Here is an 8,145-nt window from a genome sequence, read left to right as displayed (position 1 = left end):
CGATGACCGGCACAGACCAGTCATTGGAGAGGAGGAGAATCTGCTCGAAGCCGGTCTGTACCGGTCATCGAGGGGACTCCACAGTGCATTACCCCTCGATCGTCGTGTGAATCCCCCCGATACCACTACAGATTGGCATCGAGACGAGATGGAGACCTCGGGGAGGATGCCTCTCCGGAACATGTCTCGATGACCCTGACTGGTCATCTTGAGGATTCAAGCTCTCAAGCTGACCTGTAAACACTCGGATGAGTGTGTACAGGCCAGCATTGTGTCTGCCCAGGTGCAGGGCCCTGACAACCAAAAGTTTTGGTTTGAAGGATGTCAGGGCCCTGTGAGCTTGGTCGGATACTTAAAGGGCTGGGGGGGGGGAGCTGTTTGTCCCCCCAGGGGATCTGGTTTCGTCCACCCCCTCCCTGAAGGCCCCCTATTTCATTTGAGTAGGCCCCTTCTTGATTTCAAAAAACAAAAATTCCAAACCCAAACAAAACTTTAACAATTTAAACTTTAAACTCACACAAAACAAGAAAATTTAAACTTTGAACTCACACAACACAAAAAAATTTAATCTTTGAACTCACACAAAACAAAAACATTTGAACACAATCAAAACACACAAAAACATAAAATAAACTCACACAAAAACAATAATTATATAAACTCAAACAAACCATAAACTCTGTACATAATGAAAAAAACTTAAACTTTTTAAACTTAAGGAACACAAATTTCAAACTTTTAATTTCTTCTGCCTACAATTTCAATGAAATGCAGCATGAACCCATGAAGTCAGTTTCTGTGAGACTGTGGTTTTAATAAACTTGGATTCTGAATCTAAGCCTAATTTAACCTAGGGTAACTCACTTAAAGGTACCCTTAATTGTTATTCCTTCCTTGTGTAAATTGACTTCAAAGCTTAATAGGTGCACCACATCCTGCGTGGATGCACCTTTATGCTTATGTACATAAGCACATATGCTTTTACCCCAGTTTCAGTGACGAAACTGAGGTGTTGTGTATAGTTTAGAAAATAGCAATATTGTTGTGTGGCGCATCCAAGCCCGCGTGCTCTGTAGCCAGGCGCACCTGACAACAGTAGATCCCTGTTGCCAGGAGCTCAAGCCCCCACGCGTGGTGTACACATATGCATAATGCATAAACCAGCCCGCAACCAAAGCGCCTGGGTTACCAGTACCCAAGAATGGGCCAGAATACGCCCCAATAGGAATATTACATGTGTTACACGTACCACACACATGTAATTTACAGCTAGATAAGGTATAATAACCATGTCATCAAATATGGACATCTTACACGTCTCACGAGACCAGAATACCCCTTGTAGCGTGTGCAGGAGAGCATAGAAGGCGCCCTAGCTCCCTCCTACGCCTCAGCACACATGACCTACACATGTAATAAATATGTAGAATGGGGCAAATGAACTGGAGCATTCAATGAGCGCCTCCAGAACATGTATTAACCACTGCTTACACATGTACAACTCCACAGAATCCAGTTCTAGTACATTCTGTGGCACATTTCCACGGAAATAAGTGTCACACAACCCCCCAACCAGCCCCTATGACGTGGTAAAGATGGTATAAAATCACGCAGAACCTCCGCAATTGATCCTTGGCAACCCTTGTATCCAAGTCACAAGGTTCCACGACCATCAGCGCCCTCCTGCGCAGCCAATTTGCCTCAGAAGGCGCCCACAAGTGTCCCCATGTCCCCTGGGCGCCCCTGGAGGCCTGCCTAGGCTATAAAAAGGGCTCTTTCTCCGCCCAAAAGGAGATTTTCGATGCTTATTTACACTATTATATTTTACCCGCCTTCAACATGTGCTCAATAGCCTGTTTCCAGCCTGGTAAGACCCTTAGTAGTTATTTTTAGCCTCATTTTTTCGCCAGAAACTACCCAGTTTCCATCCAGCCTTCAGAATCACCTTCTTCAAGCGCTTCCAACTTCCCATTTTCTATCCTGTAGAACCTCAAGACCCTAAGGGCTTTTTACTAGTAAGTTTAAGCCCCTTCTCTTAAGATTCTCCGCCATTCTTTGCTGGGATTTAAACCACCCCTGTTCACAGGCCCCAGTGTGTTCTCCCAGGAAAACGGCTTTAGCAGTTTGCCTGTGGAGTTTTTCTCCCAGGAAAACTCCTTTAGCAGTTTGCCTGTGGAGTTTTGCTCCCAGGAAAACTTCTAAAGCAGTTTGCCTGTGGAGTTTTGCTCCCAAGAAAACTGCTAAAGCAGTTTGCCTGTGGAGTTTTGCTCCCAGGAAAACTGCTAAAGCAGTTTGCCTGTGGAGTTTTGCTCCCAGGAAAACTGCTAAAGCAGTTTGCCTGTGGAGTTTTGCTCCCAGGAAAACTGCTAAAGCAGTTTGCCTGTGGAGTTTTGCTCCCAGGAAAACTGCTAAAGCAGTTTGCCTGTGGAGTTTTGCTCCCAGGAAAACTGCTAAAGCAGTTTGCCTGTGGAGTTTTGCTCCCAGGAAAACTGCTAAAGCAGTTTGCCTGTGGAGTTTTGCTCCCAGGAAAACTGCTAAAGCAGTTTGCCTGTGGAGTTTTGCTCCCAGGAAAACTGCTAAAGCAGTTTGCCTGTGGAGTTTTGCTCCCAGGAAAACTGCTAAAGCAGTTTGCCTGTGGAGTTTTGCTCCCAGGAAAACTGCTAAAGCAGTTTGCCTGTGGAGTTTTGCTCCCAGGAAAACTGCTAAAGCAGTTTGCCTGTGGAGTTTTGCTCCCAGGAAAACTGCTAAAGCAGTTTGCCTGTGGAGTTTTGCTCCCAGGAAAACTGCTAAAGCAGTTTGCCTGTGGAGTTTTGCTCCCAGGAAAACTGCTAAAGCAGTTTGCCTGTGGAGTTTTGCTCCCAGGAAAACTGCTAAAGCAGTTTGCCTGTGGAGTTTTGCTCCCAGGAAAACTGCTAAAGCAGTTTGCCTGTGGAGTTTTGCTCCCAGGAAAACTGCTAAAGCAGTTTGCCTGTGGAGTTTTGCTCCCAGGAAAACTGCTAAAGCAGTTCGCTTGTGGAGTTTTGCTCCCAGAGCAGGTAAAAGCTTGCTGGGCAGGTAAAAGACCGCCGAGCAGGTACTTTTACCTGCTCGACCATTGGGATGAACTGCTCGCCGAGCAGGTACAGTTACAGGTACCTGCTCCGGCGCGTCCAGCAGGTCAACTGGCCAAGCAAATAACAGCGCCGAGCAGGTAATTCTTCCCGCTTCAAAGCGGCTACAGCTATCTGCTTGCAGAGCAGGTCAACCTTCTTACCAAGCAGGTAAAAGCAACTGCTTGGCGGGCAGGTCATCCTAATGGCCGAGCAGGTACTGTTACCTGCGTGGCAAGCAGGATGACCCGCTGGCCAAGCCGAAACAGGTACCTGTAACTGTACCCGCCCGGCGACCAGGTTGATGGCCGAGCAGGTAAAAATACCTGCTCGGCGACCTTTTACCTGCTCGGCGAGTAGGTCAACCTGCTCGCCGAGCAGGTACCGTTACCTCCTTGCCAGTAGGATGACCTGCTGGCCGAGACGGAGTACGTACCTGTAACCAGGCGACCAGATCATCCTGACGGCCGAGCAGCTAAAAGTACCCGCTCGGCGAACTTTTACCTGCTCGCCGAGCAGGTACTGTTTCCTGGCCAGCAGGTTGACCTGCTGGCCGAGTCGGAGCAAGTACCTGTAACCGTACAAGCTCGGCGAGCAGGTCATCCTGATGGCCGAGCAGGTAAAAGAGCTTTTACCTGCTCGGCGAGTAGGTCAGCATGCTCGCCGAGCAGGTACTTTTAACCTCTTTTAACTGCTTGGCCTGCAGGTTGACCTGCTCGCTGACCAGGTACCTGAACCTGCTTGGCCTGCAGGTCGACCTACTCGGCCAGCAGCTTGACAGCTTAACCTGCTGGCGAAGCGGGTATAAGTACCTGCTTGGCAAGCAGGCTGACCTGCTCGCCGAGCAGGTACCTGTACGTGATTGGGCAGCACTGCTCGCCAGTCTGAGCAGTCTGCTTGGACCGGCGAGTCGACTTCTTGGACCAGCGAGCAGACTGCTCCGGCCACTGTGGCTCGACGTGCTATCTGCCGGAGGGCTCCTCCCCGGGAAAGTTCTCCGAGGAGGGTGGAACAGCCAATGATTCAAAATCATCGGCTGTTGACCCACCGATGATTTGAAATCATCGGTGATTTACCCACCGATGATTTGAACTCATCGGTGATTGACCCACCGATATTCATTTTACTCGGTGGGTCCGTAACCGAGCTTTCATATCATATGAAAGCTCGCTTGACCTGTCAACCGAGCTTCCATTGCTCGGTTGGTGGCGGCCGAGGTTAACTCGGCTGGCCACTGATCGAGGAATTTGATTCGTCGGTCAGACAGCCTGCCGGTTTTGGCTCGGCCGCGGACCAGCCGAGTTTGAATCGGGTGGCCAAACCCTCGGGTTACTGTCCCCCGATATCAACTCGGATGCGGATTGCATCGGATGCGCGCAACCAATGTTAAATCAGTTGTGTGCATCCCAGATTAACGGGGATGGACGCATCCGAGGCTTAAATGCTGGCAGTGCTCGCAAGTGGTACTGATACTTTTATTCCATGCTTGGCTCCTGGAGATTGGTCTTGTAGCTTTGAGATATTCTGGGCGGTGTATGCTGGCAAGATTGCTGTTAGCTGAGCAAATGTTGTTGGTATTTTGACGTTGTCTAGTTCCTGGAGTAGCGCTTCTTCCGGATTCAATTCCTTCTCCTTTCCAGCTAGTCCCTTCTCTTTGGTCCATACTTTCTCGACCATCCGTCTTGCCGGGCTGCGTACCGGTGTTTTGGGTTCTTCCTCCTGATCGACATCCATTCGTTCCTCTTGGCCGGGCTCCTGGATCCTTACGCTTCTTTGTCCTTTCTGATCTTCTGACCTTGTCATTGGGTGAGACTTGAGGTGACTTTCTGCACTAAGAGTTGGTGGTTCCCAGTCTATTGTTTGAGCTGATGTTTTGACTGAAGTTGGCTTTTGATCTTCCATTATTTCCCTGGATTCTTCTTGTATCTTGGTGTTCGCTGAAGCTGTAGCTACTACTGATTGGATTGGTCTTGTTGGGTTCCAAGGGATCTGGTGTCCATCAGATAAGTAACAGTCTCTTCTGCTTGAGCTATACCTTACTAATCCTTCTGCTTTGTCTTTTGCCAATTCTCCACATTGGTTTGTTGAGTGCCCTTCTTCATGACAGTAGTAACAGTTCAATTGATTGTAAAGTGGCATTGATGGCCTAGTATTCCCCCTCAAGAATTCTGAACGTTCTGAGGGTCGGTCCATAGTTTTATTTGGTGTGTAAGTTGCTGGTACCAGGCTTCTCATTTGCTGCTTGAGTGCTGACATATCCTGCGCTAGATCTTGAACTTGCTTTTCCATGACTTTGGGGTTATCCGTAAGCATCTTCTCTCGTTGGTGTTCATCTAGGTTCCTTTGCATGATTTGGTTGGAGTCTGAAAAGGTTCTGATGTCAAAGTATCCGTTCTCTTCTGTCTGGACTTCCAATTCTGCAGCTGCCGTGGCGTCTTTCCAAAGTGGTGGTTTGCTGCTTCCATCTTTCCCTTTTGGTATTTTTCCCTGACTGACAAGGTGTCTTCTGATGTTTTTCTGGCTTTCCCGTGAAAATGCACTTAAAAATAATAGCGAGGCATCCTCTTTTTTGTTTATGTGCTCATTGCTGACTAGGTACTTGAGGATGGTGGTGAATTTCCCAAGGTATGCTTTGTATTTTTGATGACTGCTAAGTTGACCTTCCTTGGAGTATTCTTCTGCTACTTTGATTAGATCGGCTGTGGTGTATAGAACTGTGTCGTCCAATTCGCCCCATGATTCTACCATATCTTTTCGTAACTTCTTCCAATCGCATTCGTCATATCCGTCCATCGCCTCGAGTTCGCTTTTGAGTTCCTCCGTCTGCACAAATCGTCCAATCTGTAACGCCTTATTGTAATCCGTTGCCTGGTATGTCCTTGCTGCTCTCTCGTATCGTTTTAAAAACTTCATAAAGTGGGTCCCGTTGTAGAGCAATCCCGGGTCTTTAATAATTTTTGGTGCTTCTCTTTGCATGACAGGAGGCTCGTCTTCTTCTTCCATAAGTCCTTCAGATTGGCAAACATTATGCATCCCGTATCCCTGAGCTTGTGGTCTAGGTTGACTTTCGTTCTGAGGTGTACCGGAGTCTGATTCGTTTCCGCCTTCCTCTTTTGCAGGTCCTTTGCCTTTGTCTGGGCGTGGTGGTGGTAAACCGGTTTGTGGATTCCAGTTTGAAGTGTTTGAAAAAAATCGGTTTCTCGAAGGAGTTTCTAGAGGAGCAAATCCGCCTTCCAATTCTGGCATGTTTGTAAATGGTAAGCCCATGTTGACTTCTGTTGATTTTCTGGTTGTTCTAAAAAAATTCTATCTGTTGAGTTTTTATCCTGCTAATCTCTGATTTTCTCGATTATAAATGGTCTCTGGTCTCTTTACCAGGGCAAGCTGAGGGGTTTATTCCAAATAACTAATAGTAGCTGGGAGGGTTCTTCTAACAGTATACGATTATCCAGAGTCTATGTCTGTCCGGCTTCTTCAGGTGCAATAACCTTTCTTCCGAGCTTCTAATTGTCCGCTTCCTTCGAGTGGTGCTCCAACGTTCTCTTCTAACAGGATCCTAGTTATCCAAATCCTTTGGCAATCTTCCGTCTTCTGGTATATAACTGGCTGCTTTCTTCAAGATAGGTCCTTCAGTACTGGTTCGTTGTTCAATCTTTATTCTTCAGAGATGTTGAGTCTTTTTCGTCGCTGGATAGTCTTTTTCAGTAGACTAGTTGATCTTCAGAGTAACTGAGTTTTCCGTTTATTTAAATGACAGTAGTGGCTGATAGATTTGTTGTTCTTTCTTCTTATTCGAGTATTCGACTAATTTGGTTGACTTTGTTCAACAATCCAATTATACGGTAATCCAATCACGTTGGGGACTCCCTTGTAAGACTCAAAAGGTGTCGTGAGACCCTTTTGCTGAATGGCGAAAGGTATGGATGAGGTGCAAGCTCTGCCTTTCTGTATATCAGAAAACAAGACCACCAAGGTAAGCTTGGCAATTTATTTTGTGATAGGATATGTTCGAAGATGAGATATATAAGAGGATTGTTGTCGATGTCCGAGGTTGATGGGGTTACTGATGTATGTGATAGGTGACGGTGACTTGATGTCTCGAGTTGGGCTTGAACCTAGGTCCTTTGCCTGAGGGTATATAAGTTCAGAACATGAGGGGTGATGAGGGTGAGAGGGAGCTAAGCTCAACCAGGAGTGGAACCGGGGACTGGTTACTGGTGAAAGGTGTGTGACTGAGCGGTGATATGAATTTCAAATAAAGTGTGAAAGGTATGTGAACTGAGTGGTGGTGTGAGCTGATAACTGTGATATGGATAGATAATATGAGTGATAAGTGAGTAGGGAATATAGACCGCCAGATGGCATGAGGATCTGAGGGGGAATGTCCCCTGATGGGATGAGGAGAAAACAACTGGCAGGCAGAGGCCTCCTTATATAGACAATGATGAGGGAATTTAGCTAGACTATTTACAATGCGTCCCTTTGATATGCAAACAGGATCATATATATTCATACAAGGATTTTCCAAGATCAAAGATATGCAAATGGGAAACAAACATATGCAAGGGGAAATAGGAGGTGAGGCCTGATAAAAGGAAGGAAGAAAAGTAATTCATGTGCCGTATGCATTATGCCAAGTATGGTAGCCAAGAGTTGAGTCTGTGTGTGAACCCACTCGGACTGGTGCGTGAAAGGGGTGATTTGCGTATCTTCTGATCCGGTAGAGATATGAGGGTGGTTTCAGTGGGTGACTAGGGGCTATTTTGGTCCTAGATTCCATTTCTGCTTTCCAGTTGGCTGTATCTTGAGGCGTTTTGTGAGTACACATAAAAGTTTGAATTTTCCTCCTACAAACACAGGAATAATGACCACAGCGCACAGTAAAATCTGCAAGCAAGTAAGAATTTGGGTGTTAAAAACTCTCTGCAATGTAGTGATATGCAAAATTCAAGTAAGAATAGCAATAACTACAATAATACCGTAAAGTGTGTAGTACGTGGAGAGATAGATTAGAAAAGATGAGTGAGAGAAAAGCCACCCCAAAGTCCAAAGTCCC

The sequence above is a fragment of the Puccinia triticina genome, chromosome 5A, assembly GCF_026914185.1.
Source record: "Puccinia triticina chromosome 5A, complete sequence".
Taxonomy (NCBI): Eukaryota; Fungi; Basidiomycota; class Pucciniomycetes; order Pucciniales; family Pucciniaceae; genus Puccinia; species Puccinia triticina.
This window is presented reverse-complemented; position numbering follows the sequence as displayed.